The sequence below is a fragment of the Neoarius graeffei genome, chromosome 27 (assembly GCF_027579695.1).
Source record: "Neoarius graeffei isolate fNeoGra1 chromosome 27, fNeoGra1.pri, whole genome shotgun sequence".
NCBI lineage: Eukaryota > Metazoa > Chordata > Actinopteri > Siluriformes > Ariidae > Neoarius > Neoarius graeffei.
In genome coordinates this window covers 19,619,577-19,645,413 of record NC_083595.1, presented here as the reverse complement: position 1 = coordinate 19,645,413, position 25,837 = coordinate 19,619,577, and the positions used below count along the sequence as shown (strand labels likewise).

General features: G+C 41.8%; 1 protein-coding gene across 1 annotated transcript in view; it reads left to right on the top strand.

Annotated features, from left to right (window-relative positions):
- The first annotated feature begins 927 nt into the window (after positions 1–927).
- lcor (ligand dependent nuclear receptor corepressor) overlaps positions 928–25,837 on the top strand; it is a 195,951-nt gene continuing 171,041 nt past the window's right edge. Inside the window, exon 1 of the mRNA XM_060911545.1 lies at positions 928–967. The gene's annotated coding sequence lies outside the window, so the exon portion shown is untranslated. The remainder of the gene's footprint in view (positions 968–25,837) is intronic.

The window sequence follows — 25,837 nt, the reverse complement described above, 5'->3', positions numbered from 1 at the left end:
TATTAACCTAACCGCATGTCTTTGAACTGTCGGGGAAACCGGGAAACCGGAGCACCCAGAGGAAACCCACACAGACACGGGGAGAACATGCAAACTCCACACAGAAAGGCCCTTGCCGGCCGCTAACCCAGAACCTTCTTGCTGTGAGGCGACTGTGCTAACCACTTACACCACCGTGCCACCACCTGCTTTGCAAGTTATTTTATATACCCCCGCTGTTGTAGTATGGTACGCATACTGTCTCTAGACCCCTTGTGCATGACGTCACGCATCACATGATAATTACAGCTGGGGTCAGACAGACACCGTCTTTCATGCAAGCAAGGCTCAATCTGCCTTCAAAATGGTTAATTTTTGCGCTGTTTTTGCTTGTTCAAACAGAGAAAAGGCATTAGTGTCTCCCCACTATCAAGAAACATGTTAACAAATAGAAGCAAATGCTTCAAGAACAATGAGGAAATGTGTGGTTAAAGAATACGAAAAGAGGAGCTAAGCCTGAAAACTCCAGAGAAATTCACGATTGTATTTACAATGTATTTTACAAAAACAGAAACTTGGAAGTGAGTATGCTTAAGAATCTCGTTTTATTTATTTATTTATTTATTTATTTATTTATGCACACATTCGAGTTAGCTCCTTCATGAAGTGTTTGATTTTCTTACAGGTGAAGCCGCTTCCTTATTTGACACAGCAAACCCACATTGGTTACAAACAACTCGGGCATAAAAAAACTCAACAAGGAGTGACGTGCGATAAATCCTGAAAGAACAAATTAAGAGCAGAGCGAGCTGGAGCTTTGTTTCTGTCATCAGAGGAACACAGTTCTGTGCAAAATATTTATATACCATTTGTTGTTGTGTATTTTTATTTATTTTTTGTTATATCATCCACCTCTAGGTTGAAAAAAAAAAAACAACCGCACTGCATCATGAGAGTCCAGCTGCACTGATTCAGTTACGGTTGCCAGGTCTGTATAAAACACCCACAACCTACAGTACACACTAAACAATTTTAAATCAAACATTATCCTGTCTGTCATGATGCAGCGCGGTTTTTTCTTCTTTAAACCTAGAGGTGGATGACATAACAAAAAAAAGATTTATAAATATTCTCAAACACAATACTGTTCAAAAGTCTTGGCACCCTATTGTTTTCTTCATACAAACTTTATATATTTCTATTTTATGATTTCTGCATTATTGAGTAATGAACCTACAGTCTGAGAGAGTTCTACACAAACCCACTTAACTTTATAACAGCTGCATGCATGTGAAATGGAAATAAATTGACTAAGGCAGGAAAAACTATTTTGGATAAAATCGTTATTGTCCATTACAAGTAAAAAGTAACTAATAACCAAACTTCAACTCAGTGTGTGATCTTCATTTTATGTTGCAAGTCACAACTATTCTATGGTTTTCCGAAAAAAAAAGCAGTACTTGCAAAATAGGGGTCAAGTGATAATATTGGGGGGCAAGTAGAAATTAACCCCCACTTGCCCCCCAGAGCAAGTAGGTTTAAAAGTTAATGTTGAGCCCTGGACACCCCAACACTTGCTGTGTTTCCATCTCCTCGCACACTGCTTCTGATTGCTCCTCCCCAGGTCACCAGCCTCAGACGAGGCTGAGGACTGGAGGCCTGTTCCTCGCAGCAGGCCAAGGTCACGTAGCTTCTCCAGCAGATCATCTTTTATGATGTTTTCTGCATGATTTCTATCATGAAGGAATGTCTTGTGATGGTAGAGACGAACACCAGTTGATCTGATATCCATGTGCTGTACAGGGTCAGGCAAAGGAACAAAATGAAACTCAAAAAAAAAAAAAGCACCATTTTGGATCTGGAGACTGCCGTGCTACCATCTTGGACATAATTATATACATTGATTTTTGTGTGTAGTATATAATACACACACGTGTGTGTATATATACAATGGTGCTTGAAAGTTTGTGAACCCTTTAGAATTTTCTATATTTCTGCATAAATATGACTTAAAACATCATCAGATTTTCACACAAGTCCTAAAAGTAGATAAAGAGAACCCAGTTAAATAAATGAGATAAAAATATTATACTTGGTCATTTATTTATTGAGGAAAATTATCCAATAATACATATCTGTGAGCAGCAAAAGTATGTGAACCTTTGCTTTCAGTATCTGGTGTGATTCCCTTGTGCAGCAATAACTGCAACTAAACATTTCTGGTAACTGTTGATCAGTCCTGCACACCAGCCTGGAGGAATTTTAGCCCATTCCTCCATACAGAACAGTTTCAACTCTGGGATGTTGGTGGGTTTCCTCAAATGAACCGCTCGCTTCAGGTCCTTCCACAACATTTCGATTGGATTAAGGTCAGGACTTTGACTTGGCCATTCCAAAACATTAAGTTTATTCTTCTTTAACCATTCTTTGGTAGAACGATTTGTGTGCTTAGGGCAGGGCTCTACACTAACTTTTTTTTTCAGGCGCACATGTGCTCCCAAGTTAAAAATTTTAGGAGCACAGGGAAAAAAATGGGGGCACAAGCACAAGTAGGTTTTCATTTTAAAGGTTTATTGCAGCGCAAACCTTAGACACACCAACACATAAAACGCAAAATTCAATTGAGAATGAATGAATGAATGAACAAACAAATGAATAACGAACAACTGAATGAATGAACAAACAGTAGCTAAACAGAGAGCAGAGCTCAGCAGAGCTAACAACAACATCAAGGACAGCTCCCACCCTGGTTCTGAGTTCTTTGACTTGCTGCCCTCAGGCAGGCGTTACAGGTGCATCAAAGCAAGGACCAACAGACTCAAAAACAGTTTTTTCCCACAGGCCATAACCACCTTGAACAATTAGCCTTTTTCACATTACGTCACTTGCAGGGGAACTTGTATCCGTTTTCAGCCTTTTGAATGGAAGAAGAGGTATACGGTGGCAACATATGTTAACAAAACTGTGTCATTCACAGATAAGATTGATAATAATATTGCGCATTGTTGTTTATCATTACGTATTGTTAGTGACCATTCCAGTCACCTACAGTATCTGCCTTGTTTTGGAAAGGAAGTTTACTGACTTTCTATGGTTGCTACTTGTTAGCCAGCAGATTAGCATGCCGCCTCTTCTTCCATTCAAAAGGCTGAAAACGGATGTGAGGTTCTTCTGTAAGTGGCGTAATGTGAAAAAGGCTAATTACTGACTGATGCCACTTCTGGCAGGTGCAACAATGCACCAACAAGGACCTAAAAGGACAATATTCTCACACTTACTTACAGTGCAATACTTACTACAGTGCAACCTCACAGAGCAACTTTTTAGTTTTTATAGCTTTTGTATATTTTATATTTATATTTCTACACTTTTACATCCATACCCAATACAATGCAATACCAAATACAGTGCAGTATCCTGAGTTTTGTAGCTGAACTGAGTTTCTATAACTCATGTGCAATTAACATCTGCAACTCAACATGCCCAGTTGTGTATATATATTCTTTGTTTTTCTGCTGTGTTGTGACATGCACCATTTGTATATACTGTATATCATTTGCTTTTCTGCTGTATGTTCCCATCTAAATGTTTGCACTGGGGTGTGTGCTTTCCATCTCATTATATAATTTTCCCACACCTTCTCCCGTCGTTCTAGCTTTCTTCACTACACTTTCTTCCTCGTCCATTCTTTTATTCTTGTTTCCACCATCATTGCTTTTAAAAAACGCCGTTATTCTCTGCATAGCGAATATATTTCTCAGCTCAGTCCGAACCAGCTCTCAGTTATCTCTCAGTTGAATGATCTGATGAATCCCTAAAAAGCACTTTTCCCACCTAATGCCACACCCACAACATACAACCGTGGGAAAGAGGGGCAATCACAGAAAGATGTGGCAGAACGGCAAAAAAAAAAACAAATTCACTTTTTCACCCCCCCCGGCTACCATGGGAACCACCGCAGGTGCAAGACAGGGGCAATGCACGCAACTACAGACAGGGAGCAAGGCGCAGGCAGAACACACACACACAACACTGAACACACACACTTGCAACAATACAGGCCGTTACTCGTTATACTATATTAGGTAGGCTATCCAGCGCTGGATTTACATACTTTGCAGTTTAACGTTTGATACATTTTAGAATGTTAAACTCGTCGCGTCTGTGCTGTGCTTTCCTAAATTGTCGGCCGCAAGAAGCCCTCGCATGAATGCGTGTGGTTTTTTTTTTTCGTCGTTCGCATGCTGAAAAATTCGCTCGCAAATGCGAGTGAAATGTGTGCACTGTAGAGCCCTGGCTTAGGGTCGTTGCCTTGCTGCATGACCCACCTTCTCTTGAGATTCAGATCATGGACAGATGTCCTGACATTTTCCTTTAGAATTTGCTGGTATAATTCAGAATTCATTGTTCCATCAATGATGGCAAGCTGTCCTGGCCCAGATGCAGCAAAACAGGCCCAAACCATGATACTTCCACCATCATGTTTCACAGATGGGATAAGGTTCTTATGCTGGAATGCCGTGTTTTCCTTTCTCCAAACATAATGCTTCTCATTTAAACCAAAAAGTTCTATTTTGGTCTCATCCGTGTAATGGAAATTTCTAATAAACACTTCAGAACGCTTAACAGTTGTCTTTTCAGTCATTTATTATAGTATTTATATAAAAGATATATAAAATAGGAAAGGAAAGAATAGAAGAAGAAGACATCACTTCTGATGATGCCGAGAGTATGCGCACTCTGAGTTGTGTTTTAGGAATGTTATCTATTATACTCTGAAAGCATTCGCTCACTGCTTGTGTCTTCACGTGATTGGCTCAAGATTTTCTATGAAGCTTTGTTAAAGCGTGCACCTGGCGTGCTCTGGTATGTGCAGGCGGATGCGAGTTAGGGAGGGCTCAAGCTCCCTGCTTATCACCATCGAGGTCAGGAAAGGTGGTTACATCATGAGAAGATGCGTAGTTAGGACGAACTCAAGCACCCTGCTCATTACCACCAAGGCCACAGAAAAGCGATTACAGCATGTGGAAAAACATCTCTTCTCAGTAACTAAGCCACTTTAGTTCAACATACAGAAACACAGAGAATAATAATGTTCATCCATTAAGTCACTTGAGCTCAACATACAGGAACACAGAGAATAATAATGTTCGTCCATTAAATTTCCCTCACATTTCCCCCCTTTTTATCCTATAGGATAATAATTGCTAAAAGAAAAGAACTGTACATAATTTCAGTGATAAGAGTTCTCAGAGAGATTCGACTTAACACGTCATTGAGTGTACAGGGATAATGCTAAGGCTGTTTTGTAAGACATAGACGTCGTAAGTGAATGCTAGCAAGCCATATACATAGATCAGGAATAATAGAACAGGAAACAATCATAATGAAAGTGTTTTAAGTCAGGACTAGTTTCATGTCAACTGTGCTGATGTCATCGAACGGTGGGTTATAGTCTTCATGTGAGTTTGGAGGCCAGTCAGGCAAGTCATCGGAGTCTATTTTCACCATCTGGTAACCGATATTTGTCAGCTGCCTCTGAAACACAGACATACAACATTGACAGAAAACAGGGAGCAAACATAGCATCACAATCACTAAGCCCAGGACTGGTATGGTGGATAGAATTAGAGTCTTCCATCCACTAAACCAACACGATCAGCTGTCTTCAACTCCTCCATATTCATCTGCTCGTAATTGTTCAGCAACCTTGCGCATCTTGTTCAGTGCCTCAATGATGTTACCGAGTTAACCCTTGCCCTTCTTGACGTGTATTGGTGCTCAGAGGGCGGGTACGCCCTATCAGCCCTCGTCCCACCTCACCGGGACTTGGAGGAAACTTGAAACCCTAAGACTTATCTATTGGCTAGACACTGAAATACTCTCCCTATTGAGGGTGCATGCGTGATTGATGTGATACTCGCGCTGTTCCATGTAGTGATGCCTTTCTTCCTCACGAGCTTTAGTCAGCGTCTGGGTCACTTAGGCCTTCCTCTTCCTCCTGCTCAGCTGGTTCAGGAACCCTCCTGTAGTGGCTAGCATGGATCCACATCACTCTGCCTGTGACCTTCACTGCTGTTGGGGTTGTGAGCAGGACCTGGAATGGGCCATTCCACCGTGGCTTGTTCCACTTGGTTCGTTGGAAGTCCTTCACCACGATCCAATCCCCTGGTTGTAGATCCCTCAGCGGGTTTGGGAAGTGCTTCTTTTACCTGTTTGTGGATAGATTTCAAAGCAGAGGACAACGTTGCACAGTAATTCAACATTGCATCATCACACAGTGTGGTGTCCAGCAGTGTTCCTTGAGCTGGCCCTATCCCCATGTTGGGTACTCATCCAAACAGAATTTCGAATGGGCTTAACCCATGTTTAGGCCTAGTTTGCATCCTCATTTGTGTGAGTACTACAAGGAGGACCTTTGTACATCCTAGCCCTGTTTCTGCACAAGCTTTGCTTAGTTTATTTTTAAGGGACCCATTTTCCCTCTCTAAGTGTCAGTTCAATGAAGTCCATTTGGAGGTGATCAAATGGTTTGTCTGGTATGGAGCACTTGCATGTGACGTCACAGCCGATCCAGATTGTGACAGATGCCATCTTGTCGGTCAAACGCCATATTTCCGCCTTCTACTTCTACTTCTGGTTCTACTTCTGCTTTTATTCTACCTTTTCTTCTGGAAAACCCTACTATATACAATTCTACTACAACGGCTGCGGCTACAAGCTCTCCCTACCTGTGCACGTTTTTTATGTTTTTTGTGTATATTTTTGCGTGTTGTTCGTCTGTACCGGACTTCAATATCCACTACAATCGTATGGACTTGCTGGACATTGGTTTCCAGCAGAAAATGACGGTTTGTAGCGATTTCCATCGCATGCACAACATTCCGGACGAGATAGCGAGACCAGCGGGGTCTCCATGGATTGTTATCGGGTCTGGCAGGCGAAGGAGGCGGCGCCGGGAGCGGAAGCAAAAGCGAGGCTGCAGAGCCGGCCTGTTGACTAAGCTCAGAAAACAGCTACTCAAATCTCCACTGCCAAGCCTCTACCTCTCCAACGCCAGATCCATGGTAAACAAGACGGACGATTTGGAATTACAGCTGGAATTGCCTTATTCTATTCTATAATCGGCTGGTCAGTGCTATACTCAATACTAAGTGACTTACCCATCCAATGAGGATTCTTGTTTACAAGATGCCACATCTGAGTCGCTGACAAATCCTGAATTTCTGTAAAGATAACTGTCCAGAGATTTATAGGCACGCAGTGCTTCACCATTGAACAGCGAGGGAAAGTTAATGAGGTAATTATACACATCTGGGTATTCCGCTGGCAGTTCAAAATCCGGTCGTGAAAACTACGTCCGGTAAGCCATAAGGGTCACTAATCTGTAGATCGTTTATTTTAGACATATATCTAGTTATCTGTTCATTAGAAAAATGAGCCGTGTAGTCCGTCGGTTGAAATTGATCCATTCTGTACACGAGTGCAGCAGTATTGAGCGGTGTTTTTTACCGACAAGATGGCGGTTGTGTACTTTCCGGTCACGTGACTGCAAGATCTCTATTGGGTGTGCTGCTTGAGTTGGTCTGATACCTTGACCTGCATTATGTTGTGCACATATCAAGCATTGCTTGCAAAATTTCACAGCATAATTTGAAAACCCCTTTGTGAACCATCTCTTTGTTACTTCTGTTACCATCCCCCCTTTTGACACATGGGTGAGCCCATGTGCCAATTTTGCATAGAAAGGGAACATGTATTTTGGTAGACAGGGATGGCCCGAGGGACAAACCCAGACCAAGTTTGCAAGAATACAGCCTGCCTGTTTCCAGACTTGTCTCTTGTCCTGGGTGGCAGTGCTCTGAAGGTCCACTAGCTGTAAACAAGGGGTAGAAACCTGAGGAAAGGCAAGGTTAGAGGGTGAACTGGAAGCCGAGGCTGCACACTTAGCTGCCGCATCCGCCCTGGCATTCCCTTGAGACACAAGATCAGTATTGTTAGTATGGGCAGCACACTTACACACAGCAATGGCTCTAGGGAGTAGAACAGCATCCAACAACTCAGAGACCAGTTTATGATGTGCAATGGGAAATCCTGTGCTAGTGAGAAAATTTCTATGTTTCCAAATGGTGCCAAAATCGTGCACAATGCCAAATGCATACCTACTGTCCGTAAAAACATGACAGATTGCCCTGCCGCCAATTTGCATGCCTCAATGAGGGCACAGAGCTCTGCGGCCTGCGCCGACAGGTTCAAGGACAGACACGACACCTTGAGGACCTCGTGATCTGAGACTACGGCAAAACCTACTTTCTTCTTTCCCATCTCTGGGTCTCTAGAGGCTGAACCATCCACATAGAGGACCATGTCTGGATTTTCCAAAGGGTCACTCTTTAAGTCTGCCCTGGGGGAACAAAAATCATTAGTGAGAGCAACACAGTCATGTGGCTCTCCATCATCCTCTATAGGGAGAAGAGAGGCAGAATTCAGAACAGAACAACGTTTCACAATGATGCTAGGCATATCAAGTATGACAGTGTTATACTTCAACCATCTCTGTGCTGACAAATGTGACGTCTTTTTCTCCAACAGAAGCAGGGAGACAGCATGTGGGGCCAAAAGGGTGAGGTTAGAGTACCCCACAATATTTCTGGAAGCAGTTACCGCCTTTTCAGCTGCAGCAACTGCACACAGGCAAACAGGAAGTCCAGCCGCCACTGGATCCAGCCTGCTGGAGAAGTAGGCTACAGGTCTCAATCTATCCCCGTGTTTCTGCAAAAGAACAGAGGTCATAAAACCCTTCTTTTCATCGACAGTTTGAACAAATGGTTTATTGGGGTCAGGCAGTCCCAATGTGGGTGTGGTCTGCAGGGCGCCTTTTAGGGACATCCAGGTGCGCACAGGACAGCCGCAGCATTGACTGCTTGCAGATCTTGTTCAAACCTCCACTCATCGGGCTGGGACAGTTTTCTTGCCTTCTTAACTGGAAAAATAGGAGTGCGCACTGGAAAGTCCTGGCAAGGGACAATTACATCTGCCTTCAGCAACGAATCAAAGACCGGTCTTATACCTGCGATTGCTTCTGGTTTGAGTGGGTACTGGGTCTGTCTAGGCCTGAAATCTGATTTGGGGGTGATCACCGCTGGTTCAGCATTCTTTATTAGGCCCACATCATGTTTACCCTTCGCCCAAACGGAATTTGGAACTCCTGCCAATTTGGGGTGCACCTCTGCTGGAGTTATGCCTGTGGAAACAGAGACAAACAGGCCACTATGGCCGAGGTCCCCAGGACCCTGGTCATCAGTGGCTAATATTACGCTGCGCTTAACATACACACACATAACATGACTTTGTTTGTAGACCCCAAGCTTTTGGCAAAACAACACACTAGGGTCCTCTGTTTGGGACCATTCATTGCCATTGACTGCGCACTTCTTGACCCATTTCCCCACGTCTTTCCAATAGGTGGCTCGTGGCCCTGCTAATGAGACATGGGGAATAGAATTAATGATGTCAAAGAAAATCATGCTGGCAGCAGTCAACCTCAGAGTCCTCTGTCATGAGGCCGTGTATAACATGTTTGAGAACACTGCGATGAGCATTGATGCAGCTGTTTGGACGAGTAAAATGGACCTGCACAGCACAATAATGTTTAGACCAATATGTAGTTTTGAGGGTCAATCTTTCACGTGTGTGGGGGTCTGCAAACCAAGCCTTTTCAAACTCTACATCTTGCCCTTGGTGAACATGTGCTGTACAATGCAAATCTTCCTCTTTCATATAATCTGTGTCAACTGATGAGGTGCTCAAGTATGCGAGCTGTACAAGGTGTTTGGGAGTTTGTGTGAGTTGATCTGAGCAGAGCCTCCAGACATAGACATACAGAGGGTTTCCAAACCCATACTGCACACCGCACATTTCACTTACTTCAATAGTTAGTCCATCTGGAGTGGACGTGAGATCTACTCCTAATTTGCACGTTAAATCACGTGCTAATAAATTTACTGGACATGTATGTGAGATGAGGAATGAGTGGGACGTAACTATTCCTCCCTCGCTTTTACACGGGAGGTTGACTGAGAAACTTTCGGTTACAGGTCATCCTGAGATGCCCATTGTCTGAATAGAATTTCAGCTGAGCAGTGGGTCTACTGGAAGTACCCCATATTGTGTCACTGAGTGTCCTGCTCCAGAATCTACTAAAAAGGTTAACACACGCCCACATACAGTGAGGGGCATACAAGGGAGTTTAGAGAAGGGAGTAGTTGTGTATTTTAACAAACTTAATGCAACTTCAGGTGTATCGGTTTGGACTGGTGTATCGGGCGTTTCTGTGTAGTCTTGCTGTTGCATGCAGGTGCTGCTACTAATGTGTTTAACATTATGTGAATGCTCCTGTCTATGTGTATGTGTATCATCAGATGTGTGTGTGTGTGTGTGTGTGTTACCTCCCCTGTTCTCTGTGTGGGGCCCATTCCCGGAGTCCGCCCATCAGTCTGCTTTGCTGTACTCCTCACAGGGCTTCTGGCTGCTTCTGTGGAGACAATCTCGAGCCATGTGTCCCTTTTGATTGCAGTTGTAGCAGGTTGCACCTTTTATCCAGGACGAGTCACTCCAGGTCGTCCTGCCTCGGCCCCTACCTCGACCTCTTCCTCTTCCTCCTTGTCCAGGCTGAACAGTCATTGCCAGCTGCGCTCCAGTCTGGTGTAGTCATTCGCTGGTCAGCTTCCGGCCACTCTTTGGAAACTTTGTTCCAATCTATACCCATCTTGGTCATGATTAGGCGGCGAAGTTCATGGGTGGTCGGTCGGAATTCTCTGCAAAATATCAACAGTTCGTTACCAAATCTCTTTCCTCCTACCCCTCTCACATTGGGAAGAGAAGCCATGCTTTCCTTGATATCAGCTGTCATCCAGGGTCTGTGGACTAAAAGCACGCCGTCAGCTCCAGCCACTTCCACAATTGGAAGATGAAGAACTTCAGACTTTAGGTTACAGCCTTGTGGACCCACTGGTGAGCATGTGGTCAGGTCCAGGAGGGTGTCTCTTCCATCGCCATATGCAAGACCGGATCTTGTGTGTGATGGAGAAGCGAGGGGAGGTGCTGACGCTGGAGGCGGCTGGTAGGCTGGAGGAGATTCCAGAGGCTCAGTTTTTTTCTTCGTCTCAACTTCTCCCCCTTTCTGTGGGTGAAGCGCTTGTGGGAATGATGTTCCGCCTTGCTGAGGAGGCAGTGTGTGTTGGGGTGGTGGGGCAGACTCCAGGTCAGGGTCCATCTGAAATTTCAAACACTGAGAAGAGGGTGAGAGCCCTGCCTGTCGTTTCTCTCTTTTGTACTCTCTCTTAAGTGTTTCTTCTTTCCATGCAGAAAATGCCCTCCAGTCCCCTAAGAACTTAACATTATCTGCAGACTCTTCTTTTTCCTTCTGTTTCAACTTTTCTTCTAACTGTCCTATCTGCCTGGGACTAAAACTGCCCTTCTCAGGGAATTCTAAGTCCTTTACCCATATATCAAACTGTGCCAAATAATCCTCGCCATACGAGGTTTTCATAAACTGGATGTTTGGATTGTCATAGGAACATCCAATTCTTATTATAGCACATGTAGCTTCACACTTACTTGCTTTTTCTTTTCTTTCCCTAACTTACTGTTTCTGTTCCTCATTGTACACTCCTTGCAACCCTAACATGCACACCATTATTGTTCAGTATTCTCCTGATGATGGACTCATGAGCATTAACATTAGCCAATGTGAGAGAGGTCTTCAATTGCTTAGAAGTTACCCTGGGATCCTTTGTGACCTCGTCAACTATTACATGCCTTGCTCTTGGAGTGATCTTTGTTGGTCGACCACTCCTGAGGAGGGTAACAAGGGTCTTGAATTTACTCCATTTGTACACAATCTGTCTGATTGTGGATTGGTGGAGTCCAAAATCTTTAGAGATGGTTTTGTAACCTTTTCCAGCCTGATGTGCATCAACAATGCTTTTTCTGAGGTCCTCAGAAATCTCCTTTGTTCGTGCCATGATACACTTCCACAAACATGTGATGTGAAGATCAGGACTTTGATAAATCCCTGTTCTTTAAATAAAACAGGGTGCCCACTCACACCTGATTTGTCATCCCATTGATTGAAAACACCTGACTCTAATTTCACCTTCAAATTAACTGCTAATCCTAGAGGTTCACATACTTTTGCCACTCACAGATATGTAACATTGGATCATTTTCCTCAATAAATAAATGACCAAGTATAATATTTTTGTCTCATTTGTTTAAATAGGTTCTCTTTATCTACTTTTAGGACTTGTGTGAAAATCTGATGATGTTTTAGGTCATATTTATGCAAAAATCTAGAAAATTCTAAAGGGTTCACAAACTTTCAAGCACTACTGTTTATAATGTGTGTGTGTGTGTGTGTGTGTGTGTGTGTGTGTGTGTGTGTGTGTGGATATGAGTGTTTTACTATCTAGACACTTCCACAAAAAAATACGGAAGTTAATCAAAAGCATTTTAATTTTGACAATGTGCGTCCAGTCAGCGGGAAGCCATTGGGAGTGAAGTCATTGGAGTGAAATATTGGTAAATGTCACTCAGATCTGCAATGTATTTTGTCTGAAAAATACATGTTTTTCAACACGAGGAAGTAAACTTCATATCTTCAAGCCAACGTGTTTTTTTTTTTTTTTTAAATTATTATTCTTGGAGTGGTGAATGTATATTTCATGAGTGAGCTCCACTCACTCATGTAATAGCTCAACATTTTTTCAAACTTTTTTGTATAATATTTAATGTTCTTTATATAGACACATCCACAAAAATTATCTAATAATTTTCTGCTTAAAGGGATCCTCCCGTGGATTGCTTTTCAAACTTATTTTATGTAAAATTAGTCATAGATTTCAAAAATCTAACTTTCATTTTCGGAAAAATGAAACCATTTTGAGTTCATGTGCTCTATTTTATAATATTATTCGAGTGCAAAACTCTAAAGCGAAACATAGAGTAGATTCAGTCTTCAGTATATAGAATTGGGAAATTGTAAACCCAATCAGTAGTTTACTAAGTTTTTTCAAAAGTTTACCCCCTTTTTTTCCCTTCTGAGACAGTTTACCTCCCTCAAATTAATTAACCCCCCCATAAAAACCACCAGCACCCCCTGCGATGTAACAAATGAACAGTCCCTTAAAAATAGAATTTTGAGCAATATTATAATAAATTACATTAGTTTCTTCAAATTCTCAAGCAGTCAAAATTTCATTTTCAATGTTCTCATCATCATGACTATTGAAACCAGTATGGACCCTTTTCACGTGACGTCACGACAAACGCGGCCGCCATTTTGGACGTGTACTACCAGTAGTTTACCACAGCTAACATTGAGGAACGGCAGCAAAGAAAGTTTTTACTTTCAGCAAGACTTCCATCATGCCACTATATTGTTGTGCACCTGAATGTAGTAACCATCAACAAACAAGACAAGGTTTATCATTTTATCGGATCCCGATGGAGAAGATGGATAGCGGCCATTAACAGATTGGCAGCCCTTGGCATACCAACGCTTATGTAGTGACCACTTTGTTGGAGGTAAGACGAATAAAATTAGCCAGAAAAGGCATTACATTGCTGTTAACATTCTGTGGTGGCGAGTGTGTAACCAAATAGGCTAAAATAACCCATTGTAACCTCTTTGTTCTTCTGTAGTAGCTATTGTTGACTAGCTAATGTCAGCAAGTAGCTGGTATGTTACTGTAGCAATGTTTACGTTCAGTCATTTGGATGACTGTTAAAACCTTTCAGTCTCAAGTTTTTCCTTTACTGTATTTACTAGTTTACTGTAATTATGATCCGGCAGCTATTTACACCGGATCCAGTATAAACAGCTGCCGGAGCCAACGTCCGAGGTTCCGGAGTGCGCTCCGGCTTGCTCTCCCTCAAATTAAGCAGCGGCGCCGGCTTGCTCCCGGAGTGCTCCGGCCGAGGTTCCCCTCAAATTAAGCAGCGCGCGCCGGCTTGCTCCCGGAGTGCTCCGGCCGAGGTTCCGGAGCACGCTCCGGCCGTGGTTGCCCTCAAATTAAGCAGCGCGCTCCGGCTTGCTCCGGAGCAAGCCAGAGCGCGCTCCGTAACCTCGGCCGGAGCACTCCTGGAGCAAGCCGGAGCACGCTCCGGAACCTCGGACGTTGGCGTGTATGTGTATGGCGATGGGTTTTTAATGACATAATGTCTGATCCGTCGGGATCAGACATAATGATCTGTAGTACAGATCATGTGGGCCGAAGTCAGGTAAAGACGAGGGCTTCGTGTACTTCCGTACGTCAGTGAACAATCCTGGTGGAAGCAGATAAACATCGTTCTCTAAGCCTGCTAACCTCAATTTTTGCAAATACCTCTCCCTCTGCTCACCCTGTAAATGCCCTACGTCGCTGGATAGTGAAGGTGTTTTCTGCATCTCGCTCCTTTTTCTTTTATGTTTTTCGTTTGTCGCCTTCCTCGCATTCAAACTGATTCGAGCCGAAGTCCACTACATGTCCAAAATGGCGGTCGCGTTTACGAAGGTCATGTGACTGAAAAGGGTCTATAGCAACCATTGGGGTCAGGGAATTGTTTTCCCCAAGTCGCCATGAGTCTACCAAGTGAATTGTCTGTAAGCTGCATCATGGAGAGACCTGTAAAATGAAGTCTTTTTCTTAAAAAATAAATATGTAAGCAATGATTTTGAAAAATTGGACTGAAAAATATTTTACTTCACAGACTTACTCATTCGGTATGTTATCAGGTCTGGGGAGATTTGTATAATTTCTCTGTCTTGAAGAGAAATGAGAGCGGTCCAAAGAACATCATGATTGAGACACGCTGGAGAAAAGCTTTCATGAGACAACACATTCTGCATCGAAAGCAAAACAAAAAATCAATCGTGTGAACTGACTGACCATATCAAAATTTCAAACAAATGAGTATATTTAGACAAGACACCTTGTGCTGAATGAGACTCTAACTCGAGGTAGTACTCAGAAACAAATACTGTACACATTTCGTCTATTTCCAAGATCAGACATTGTCTACAACACCATAATGAAACTTCATTCAACAAAGAACATTTGATTCAGACACAATACCTTCTGTTAAATGAGATAAAGTCTGCAATTCATGGCAACAAACACACATTTTGTCTGTTTCCATAGTTTGACATTGGCCACAACACCACAATGAAACTTCTTTGGACACTCTATCTTCGATGTTGAGCTCCGTTTCTTCATTATTTTATTTGCTGGAATTACTCTCATAATCCACTATTTCATCTTCATGATATTCAGGTTTGAACTGGAACAGTAAAGCCAGACTAAAATGTAAACTTAGTAGAGATTTCATACTAAAAGCACACTGAGGTGACTGAAGCTATTGCAAGTGACCACTACCTGACGTCACTGCATACATCACTACCACAGGAAGTCCATACAGTATTCAAAAAAAAAAAAATCTCGAAAACTATTTGGTCTCCGAAAATGAAAGTTTGATTTTTTAAATCTACAACTAATTTTACATAAAATAAGTTTGAAAATCAGTCCACTGTAGGATCCCTTTAAATCATTTACCAGATGCGGATAGTCCTTTATCGAGGTTTATACCGATATCCGGTTTCTCCAGTATCCATACTGACTTGAAAATAAGTCCTTTTTGTCTGACTAAATCCAGTCTACCAAGTATGTTTACATCGGTTCCACTTAACTTCTGCTACCTGGCTATCAACCACTTGACCTCACAGCCCGGGCGCCATATTGGTTGCACATGTGCAATAAAGCTTGACATGCTTAAGCACTTAAAGATACTTACCATAGCAAATCAGGTAATTACCATAGCTAATTTATGCACTTGTGCGCATTGTTATAACTAGGGCTTGTACTATTGGTAGTGATCATGTTTAAATGCTGTACAGCCCTGACAGAAACTTTCGGTAGCCGGTGATTTTGCTGTCTATAAACGCTCCATTGCTGGCTACTCACAGTGGGTGTTTATCTTTTTTTTTCTTGCATTTTTTGTACTTTTCCTTGTATTTTCCTTGTATGTTTATGTGACATCAGGGTTTCCCCTGATGCAGGATTCCTGTGTATTTAACACAGATTAGAATGGAAATACCTCGTACCCCCCCCCAAAATAAATGACTGCATCAACTTGATGTGGTAAAAAAAAAACATTAGTTTTTATATATTAGTCACATTTACATGTATGTGTTTGGGTGTCTTTGTCGTTATCTTTCACAAAAAATCAATAAATATTGCTAGAAATACTAATTCCACCATCTAGAGGGCTTTTCCCATAACCTAATACAGGGCTTGACGTTAACTATTGAATCCCCTTATCCAGTCGGACAAGGAGCAAGATTTTTCACTTGTCAGACTTTCACTCATGCACACTCGGCGCACGCCTCTAACAACAAACACCTGCCCTGGATTAAGCACATTCAGCACGTGCATAAAAAGACGTTGCACACACCTACATGGTGTGAAATATTGCGTTATCACCATTACCGAGCTGTTGTTATTGTATTGTTTTCCTGGTTACTATTTCCGTGTTTTGGTTTCTGATCGTGTCCTGCCCAGTTTAGTCTGTTTGTGCCTCACTCGACCCTTTTGCCTGTTTATCGTTATTGATTCAGCCTGCTGTTTTGGACTATATGCCTCTTTGTTTCTTTTCTAATAAAGACACTCTTCCTGCACATACATCTGTCTCCAATCAATCTGCGCTTACTGACAGTGGTTAACAAAGTTGATCAAAAAGCAGGTATAGTTAGGATAATCATTATACTTTAATGACGGTCACTCACCAAATGCAACTGTAATTGAAAACTTACTGTACATGTATAAACTATAGTGTAAGACTTATTTGACTGTTATTTCAGCAGTATCTGTGCCATTTCTGCATTAAAAATGATAACAGTATTTCTGAGTTTTGCTAGAATACTAAGTTGAAATAATAACATTTATACAATGGTGTTTTTCAGAAGTTAGAAATTGAAATAAAAGAAACAACTCTAGATTTTTCCATTCTTTGTTCAATATAATGAAATAATAGTGAAAAATAAACTTCTGGAATCATGACTCAAAATTTGAACTTGGGAGTCATGTTGACTCAAATGAAAATGTCTTGGGGCAGGGGTCGGCAACCTATGGCACGCGTGCCACTGGTGGCACGCGGCGTCATAACCACCGGCACGCAGAACCGAAGCAAAAAAAAAAAAAATCAAGCAAAAAAAAAAAAAAAGCAACGAGCACTGAGTAACAGTGCGATCCTCCAATAACATTCGCTCTACAGCGCTCTCCGCAGAGATCCCGCCCATTTTCCCAGAACTCAAAGTCAAAGTTAGCGCTGATAATGTTACGTTACAAATGCAGAGAAGATGACAGAGCCCCCGGCTAAAAAATCTAAAGCGCGGCTATTTCAGCCTTTCTGGACAGAGGAATTTGGTTTCGTTTGTGTGAAAGACCGTGCTGTATGTACATTGTGCTGTGAAAACGTTGTATGTCGCACCTCAAGTGTTAAAAGACATTTCGAGACAAAACATGAGAAGAACTATAAAGACGCTGCCAATAGAGCCGAATCCCTCAAACGTGCCGTGGCTAGTTATGGGAAACAGTCAAGTTCTCTTAAAACGTTTGCCAACACCAAAGACCTTGTCACAGAAGCCAGTTACAATCTGGCTAACTGCATTGCTAAACATGGAAAGCCATTCACTGATGGTGAATATACAAAGGAGGCCTTTCTGAGTTGCGCAGAGAGACTTTTTGAGGACTTGCCCAACAAAGACACCATTAAAAATCGAATAAAGGACATGCCCGCGTCCGCTAGAACAATTCAGCGACGTGTCGATGAAATGGCTAACGATGTCCGATATCAGCAAACAGAAGGACTGAATAATGCAAAGATTTTCAGCCTAGCTCTTGAGAGTGTGGACGTGAATGACATTCCACGATTAGCTGTCATGGCAAGATACTGTGACGAATCCAAGTCATCAGTGAGAGAGGAGCTCTGCTGTTTGAAACCTATGCCGGACACAACTAAAGGTGAGGACGTAGCTACGGTGATTGCGCAACATTTTGATGAGAGAGGGGTTGACATGGCGAAGATTTTTGCAATAACGACAGACGGCGCTCCCTCCATGGTTGGGAGGCAGAAGGGAGCCGTCAAACTTATTGAGGAAAAGGTCGGGCACCCCGTAATGAAGCTCCACTGTATAATTCACCAGGAAAATTTGTGTGCAAAAATGTCAAATTCAGATCTCAATGGTGTTATGGCTACGGTGGCAAAGGTTATCAACTTCCTCATCAAACGATCGGCACTGACACACCGACAGTTTCGATCCCTGCTGGAAGAAATGGACAGCGCGTACACAGATCTCCCTCTCCACTCAGCGGTGAGATGGCTGAGCTGCGGGAAAGTTTTACAGCGATTTGTCAGTTGCATCGATGCAATCAAGGTGTTTTTGGCGGAGAAGGGCCAACATTATCCGCAACTGGAGGACGAGGGGTGGATTGTTAAACTCGCGTTTCTTGCGGACATCACTGGGCACCTCAACGAGCTTCATGTCAAACTGCAAGGTGCAGGACAAACTGTTTTGGACATGTTTGAAACGTGGACTGCTTTTGTTGCCAAACTTGCGGTATTCTCACGTGACATTGCGTCCTCAACCTTTCGCTACTTCGGACACTTGAGGGAGTTGTCCACACAACGCAACATCAGCACCACAGAAATAGCTGAATACATGCGGGAACTAGAGGCGGAGTTCACTGCCCGCTTTGTGGATTTTAAACGCTACGGTCCGATGTTCGATTTTTTGATCAAGCCCGACAGCTTTGATGAGCACGACCTGGACACAGAGCTGTTCGGTTGGATGGATGTACAGGGCATGGAGATGCAGCTGATCGAATTGAAGAGCTCATCACTGTGGGTGATGAAGTTCGCAGAGCTGCGCAAGCAGTTGGAGTCCAGCACTGTGCAACAGCATGGAGCCTGCATCCTCGCATGCTGGACATCTACACCGGAGAAGTTCAGCTGTCTCAAAAACATCGCATTGGCCCTCTTGTCTGTTTTTGGATCGACGTACCTGTGTGAGCAGGTATTTTCGCACATGAAAAATGTGCTCAGCACCACCCGCAGTCGTTTGACGACGGATCATTCTGAGGCCTGTTTACAATTAAAAGTGACAAACTACGAACCCCAGATAAAAAAGCTCAGCCAAGAAAAGCAAGGACAGGGATCACATTGACTGGTAGGCAAGTTACTGGAGGCATAGCCTATGATTGAGAGTCAAAGTTAAATAAGTTGCTTTTTCCTTAAAAATGTTTGGCCGTTTTGTTTGCTAGGCATTCTGTCTTACTTGCCTTTGTTAAAATTATTTATGAGAGGTTTCTTTTCATTCATAAGATTTTTAAGATGTTTAAAAAGATTACAATTTCTCTCTCTCTCTCTCTCTCTCTCTCTCTCTCTCACACACACACACACACACACACACACACACACACACACACACACACACACAGTGTATGGGTCCTCCTCAGCAGAGAACAGAGACGGAGAAGTTGACACGTTCTTACAAAAAAATGCAGAATATAAATCCAACTATCAGTTCTGTGCTGGGGTAAAAAGTAATCTGTTAACCACTGAAGGCAAACATGTTTTTGTTGTTGTTGTCTACTGTTTTTGTTTGAGATTGCAGTCAATCTATTTCCTTCAGGAATACCCATGTTTGTCAGTTGGCCTAGGCCTATAATAAAATTCCAAATTTGTTGGAAAATGTACTTTTACGTCATTTTTACGCGTCATTTTACCATTGTTGTTGATGGTGGCACACTCAATGATTAGAAAATCAAAAGTGGCACTCAATGTCTCAAAGGTTGCCGACCCCTGTCTTGGGGGAACTCTGTGACATGCTTTGCTTTTCTCAGTGAATAAAAACAAATCTTTTTAGACAGCAAGAATTGCATTGCTATGACAACTATCATCTACTGGTATGTGTCAGTACAACACATGCATTATCTAGCTGAATGAGATTCACACTTCTTAAAAGTGAAGTCTCTTGATTCGCGGATTTTGTTGCCAGTAAAAATCACATGGTTTAATTGGTTTGAGATCTTTATTGTCATTAATGAAGTACAAAGTTAATAGACTTTGAAGAATAAAATGTGGTCTTATGATTAATTTTCTTTTGTTACCCCATACGAATGTTCTACATTCGGACATACTCCACTCCCTGTCCATGTAAGCGCCCAGTGCATAGCTGCCCGAGTTGTTCTGTGTGGAGATTGTCACTGATCATGTTAGTCCGGTTTGTCTCCTTCCTTATGCTGTGTTCGTGATAAAGTACGCCCTATGCACATAATCTGCGCCTGTCCTCGGCAATTTTTTTATGACACAACATGATGCATTGAAACCATGGGAGTAACAGTCAGTAGGGGAAGGTATGGTATGAGTTATATCTGGATAGTCATATATTGTAATTGAATGCCTGAAGCTGAAAATAAAGCTGACACTTGGTGAACATCAACTGGTTGTTTTATTTTTATTCCATAAATGTCACCAGTATAGTTGAATGAATATTAATTATAATAAGTCTTCAGTCAAAAACAATCACAGCAACTTTTGGGGACAAAAAATCATTAATATTACCAAAAAAGAGTGACTTTCAGGGAGGCCTGCAAGTGCCAGGAAATGCACTAGAACCCTGATTTATATATATATATATATATATATATATATATATATATATATATATATATAATGGGATAGGCTCCAGCTTGCCTGCGACCCTGTAGAACAGGATAAAGCGGCTAGAGATGATGAGATGATATATATATATATATATATATATATATATATATATATATATATATATATATATGGGCAATTCCATGTAAATGTCAACCTCACCATGCAAAAATAAAGCAACATGTAATACATCAAAACCACTCCCAGAGATATCACCTAGGCCTGTATTTTACAGATGTGAATAAGTTGAACCAATTTGTAACCAACCTAATATGTCACTGTCAGTCTTTCTTTCTTATAATGTAAAACCCAAGCTAAAACCAACTTTGATCATGTACAATTCTATATTATTGCCACAAGCCACAGAAATGTATGCTAAAATCCACAAAACAGCAAAACAATAGCCATCCTAAATATTATTTAAGAACTTTGATAGTTTTAGCTGATATTTAGAGAGTTTTTCAAAGGGTTGTGGTGGTTAAATTGCTGACTTTCTAAACATTTGCCATGTCTATTTCAGACGCGTCACATCCATAACGGAATTTCGTCACATCCATAACGCTGACTTTTCCTTCCGAAACTCTGCATGAAATACAAAATATTTTAAACAAAGATTTTTTAATATTCACCTTGGACCCCTCTATCAAATGGATATCTCCATTTCGACATTAGGTTTACAATTTCACAGAGTTTGATAAAAATGTACAGTCACCCAAGAAAAGTGATACTTTTTCTGTCACATCCATAACGCATCTTTTATTGGCATTTTCTGGCATGCCCTAGATGTACTATGGGAATTGTTCTTGTTCTATCACTTCTCCAGTATGGTACAGCCTTAAAATATGCAACACCTGTTTAAATACTGGGAGACAATAAAACATGCACTGGGTCATTTGTTGCCATTTTGAGTTCAAGTGTCACGTCCATAACGCGCTGGAATTGCTCATATATATATAATGGTATATATAATGGGATAGGCTCCAGCTTGCCTGCGACCCTGTAGAACAGGATAAAGCGGCTAGAGATAGAGATTATATATATATATATATATATATATATATATATATATATATATATATATATATATATATAATGTGTGTGTGTGTGTGTGTGTCTCGCTCTCTCTCTCTGTCTGTGCGCATGTGTGTGTGGGTGGAGCTGAGCGTTGTGAACGAGCGTGTGGAGCAGTGGCTTTTGGGCCAGGAGCGCATGTTTTTCTAACTTTTCTCTAATTTTTCTATCTTTAAATTTAAACACCTTAATCATAGGGCTTTAACATCTAGTTTACGTTGTATTAGTTTTATAATAAAACTAGTACAAGGGGTTGTTTGGGGTTTGTTTACTGGAACGTCTGCCTCCACCTTTGGGTTGGAAGTATGGCTGTCCCAGGTGTGGGTAGTTATCTTGATCATCTTACACGGCGTCATGCAGTTAGAATTGTATCGACTGCCAGCGTGGAAGTTTGTGGGCTAGCGGTCGGAGAACTTGTCAGGCATGACAATATTTTATCGGCAGCCCGCATGAATAACGCGGTTGTCCTGTTTCTAAGAGATGTCGAAATGGCGAATGATCTTGTTGAACGGGGAGTGGTAATTGATGGTGTTTTTACCTCAGTTCTTCCACTTTCTACCCCGTCTAGAAAGGTTGTTTTGTCGAATGTACCACCATTTCTTAAGGATGATGTTCTAGCACAAACGCTATCACGTTATGGCAAACTGGTGCCACCTTTTAAAAAAAATTCCTATCGCCAGTAAATCTCCGCTGCTTAAACATGTAGTGTCCTTTAGATGGTTCGTCTACATGATCCTGAAAGATAATAAGGACGAATTGGATCTAAGGCTGAGTGTTAATGTTGATAATTTTAACTACGTTGTTTATGCAACAACTAGTGTGAAATGTTTGGGCTGCGGTGAAACGGGGCACCTGGTGCGAGCTTGTCCCTTTAAAGGGGGTGAATCAGAGAGACAAGGGGAAAATGCCTGTGAAGCTGATGAAAACAGCAGAGAGGGGCAATCTGCAGAGACTGGTCCGAGCACTGGGAATGAGTTACCTGGTTCGCCCGGTGTCGTTGAAGCAGGTGAACCTCACGAGACTACAGGAATTAATATTCCTGCTTCCCAAACTGAACTCACCAGTTCCGAGTGTGCTGTAGAGGGTAACGTTAGCTCTGAAGCTGGGACCGGAGACAGTTCACAAAACAGCAACGAGTCGGTCGCTAACTGTAGTCAGTTTTCAGTCTCTGCTGATGAAATGCTTATAGATTCAGAAGAGAATGTTTTTAAAGTTCCACCAAAGAGAAAACAGGATATTGTTAAAAAGAAAGCCAAAAAGAACAAAACTGTTACTGCCACTTCAAGCGATGCTGAAAATGAAAGTGATTTCTCCGACTGTAGTGTGAGTTACAGCTTACGGCAGAGTGGCTTTACCAGTCGCATCTATAGTGTGGATGACATTAAGTTGTTTCTGAAAGAGACAAAGCACGCTAGAAATGTGCGTGTGGATGATTTCTTCCTAGATGTAGAACAGTTTATAACGAAAACAAGGTCTTGAGTTTTACTGAACAGGAGGTTTACCGCCTTAAGAAAATTCTAACTAAGCTTAATGTTCTAATGAATGATAGTGGTGACAAAGCTTGATTTCCTTTTGTTTCATCATGATATATACACAGTTGTTTCTTTTATTTATTTTATTTATGAAGGAAATCCGGGTTGCTTCTCTAAATATAAATGGGGCCAGAGAAGGAATTAAGACAGCAACTTAGTTTGAGGTAATAAACCAAAAAAGTTTTGATGTTTTTGTTCAGGAAACTCATTCCGACACAATCAATGAAGTTGACTGGGTAAGAGAGTTTGATGGACTTGCACTGTTAAGCCACAACACTTCAATTAGTGGTGGGATTGCCATTTTATTTTCCAGAACTTTTACTCCTATTTCCTATGAGGTTGAGGAGATTTTAAAGGGTAGGCTTTTAAAAGTCAGAGCCAAATTTGAAAATATTTTTTGGTCTTTGTGTGTATTTACCTACTTTGCCTTTTCAGAGAATGTTGTTTTTAAATGATTTAGACACTGTTTTACATGGTTGTGATCCTGAGGAGATTTTACTTTTGAGAGGGGACTTCAACTGTATGGAGAAAGTAATAGACAGGAATCACATAGAGCCACACATGGCCTCACGTAGACGCCTCACTGAATTAATGAATTCTAATGACCTTACTGACATTTGGAGGAACTTCCATGGTACGCAAAGGCAGTACACATGGAGTCACTCCTATAATAATCAACTGTCTCTAGCAAGATTGGATAGGTTTTATGGTTTTAAACACCAACTTAGTTGTTTTAGAAACTGCTCAATTGTTCTGGTTGGTTTTTCAGACCATAGTTTAGTTGTTTGCTTCTTGTTTTTAAACTTTGTTAAGCCAAAAAGTGCATATTGGCATTTTAATACTAATTTATTGTCTGATGGTAATTTTAAAGATGTTTTTAGACACTTTTGGAGCAATTTTAAAACCAAAAAATCTTTCTTCCAGTCTTTGCAGCAGTGGTGGGATTTTGGCAAAGTGCAGATAAAGCAATTCTGTCAAGAATATACTGTCACTGTCACAGGCGACATAACTCGCTCTATGAAAAACCTAGAAAAATAAATTATTGAGCTCCAGGAGTTAATTCAGAACACAGGAAATCAGACCTATGCTGAAAAATTTAGGTGCAAAAAGAATCTCCTGGCTGACTTGCTAGGAGTTACAGCACAAGGAGCTCTGGTCAGGTCTCACTTTCAAAGTGCAGAATTGATGGATGCACTATCAAAATTCTTCTTTAATCTAGAAAAAAAAGAATGGACAAACAAGATGTATCCATGCTTTACGCTCTAAGGATGGATTACTTCTGTCTGATCATGCAGACATGCGTAAGAGAGCAGTCTGTTTTTTTGAGGAGCTGTACCAAAGTGAGGTACTACAGGACCAGGCTGTTGACAATGTCTTCCTTGGCAACTTACCCCAGGTGTCCACAGAGGCCAATGCAGACCTTGGAAGAGCCTTGACTCTAGAGGAACTACAGAGAGTCCTTCAAGGTATGGAGAGTGGTAAAGCACCGGGGCTAGATGGTCTTCCTGTTGAGTTTTACAGGTCTTTTTGGCCCGAAATGGGTGAAGACATCCTGGCTGTTCTCAGTGACAGCCTAGCTAAGGGGAAGCTGCCACTGAGTTGCCGGAGAGCGGTACTCACTTTGCTGCCAAAAAAAGGGGACCTAAGTGACACAAAGTCCTGGAGGCCTGTCTCGTTACTTTGTACAGAATACAAATTGCTCTCAAAAACTTTGGCAAATAGACTGAGTGATGTGTTGGAACAGGTCATCCACCCTGACCAGACCTACTGTGTGCCAGGTAGATTAATTCATAATAATATCTCTTTTGTCAGAGATGCTTTTGACATTGGTAAACTTTTTAAGCTAGAGTTTGGTCTAGTGTTTATAGACCAAGAAAAGGCTTTTGATAGAGTTGAACACAACTATTTGTGGAGTGTCCTGGCAGCCTTTGGTTTTAGTCCCCTTTTTATTGGAAAGATAAGAGTTCTGTACAGTGACATTGAAAGCATACTGAAGGTTAATGGTGACTTGTGTGCTCCTTTTAAAGTTCATAGGGGCATTAGACAAGGTTGTGCCTTATCCGGCATGCTGTATAGCCTTGCAGTAGAGCCACTTTTAATAAGTTTAAGAAAGGAATTAAGTGGTGTGACCTTTCCTTTTTGTGGTAATAATTTTCAAGTGTCAGCATATGCAGATGACATTGCTGTGTTGGTTAGAGACCAGAAGGATAGTCAGTGCATTTACATGCACATCCAAATCAAGCTACTGTCGGTAATTGAGCTAAGGGTTCCAGCAGGGGTGCCAGAGAAATCCAATCCTACATGCACACAAGGAAATCAAGCTATTGTGTGAGGTACATTGTGCACCCGAGCCACAGGTGGCGCTACACGCCCCATCGTGTTGGTACACTTCTGGTTGTCGTCATGAAGAAGAGCTATTCAAGAATATAAACAAAGTTATCAGTTCCATGTTCGTTCGTTCTCCTTGTTCCTCACCTCTTCTGCTGTTCGCTACT